This window comes from Cryptotermes secundus, unplaced genomic scaffold (assembly GCF_002891405.2).
Source record: "Cryptotermes secundus unplaced genomic scaffold, Csec_1.0 scaffold236, whole genome shotgun sequence".
NCBI classification, from domain to species: domain Eukaryota; kingdom Metazoa; phylum Arthropoda; class Insecta; order Blattodea; family Kalotermitidae; genus Cryptotermes; species Cryptotermes secundus.
In genome coordinates this window covers 753,376-754,196 of record NW_019738958.1, presented here as the reverse complement: position 1 = coordinate 754,196, position 821 = coordinate 753,376, and the positions used below count along the sequence as shown (strand labels likewise).

The 821-nt window shown below is 36.9% G+C and overlaps 1 long non-coding RNA gene across 2 annotated transcripts in view; it reads right to left on the bottom strand.

Annotated features, from left to right (window-relative positions):
• The window catches only part of LOC111871400, a 4,360-nt gene that overhangs the window by 2,627 nt on the left and 912 nt on the right, over positions 1–821 (bottom strand). For both annotated transcript variants that reach the window (XR_004513771.1, XR_002844015.2), the window contains one exon: positions 138–218. This is a non-coding gene — a long non-coding RNA (uncharacterized LOC111871400). The remainder of the gene's footprint in view (positions 1–137; positions 219–821) is intronic.

The following is an 821-nucleotide window of genomic DNA, read 5'->3' as shown; positions in this document are numbered from 1 at the left end:
CCCAGGGCCATAGTGCGGTTGGAAGGATTAGGTCAATTGAAAAAAATCCAATGACTTCATCGGGGGGACTTGAAGCCATGGCCTTCAGGCTTATATCAGAAAGAAGAGCTCATGACCAGATCTGGACTGATACTCACTCCTTCCTGTTCAGTTTTCTTCATTCATTTCTCCACTTTATTTTTGCCAGATCCCTTTCCATGAAATTCGTGAGAGAGTATCTGAAATTAGAAATAGAGACAACATTAAAGTCACTGTATTTTAGGATCTTACAGAAAGTGGCCATGTTTCCAAGTAACACATAAAATCCTTTCATTCTGAAGTTTCAGCCAGAAGAAAAGGGTGTGAGCCATATATAGTTCAATCTGTTATTTTGTTAAATAATAAAAATATGTAACATTCCACTTTCCAACACAACTTACTCATACAGCCAATAAACAGAAATGGCCATGCTACAGCACATTAAAGTCGTAGGGATTGAAATGATTAACACAAAATATTTTAATAAAAGTACAACGGGATAGTACTAATTTCGAGGCATGTTTCTTCCTAATTCATGCAACCTATCTGCAAAATGAACCATTCTGCCACATTCTATGCCTACACAACATACTATATCAAGTACAAAGTATTTACACACTCAAATGTCACAATATGTTAGCTAGTTACAAACTGTCACATACAGAATGGGAGAAAAGGAAGTCCAAACAAGTAAATATCAAAATGTTCTACTGAAAGCATCTGAGGTGGTAGACAATAATCTCACCAGCCATGACAGGGTAATCATGATAGTGCTGGTCAACAGAGGGACCTTACAATTTAAC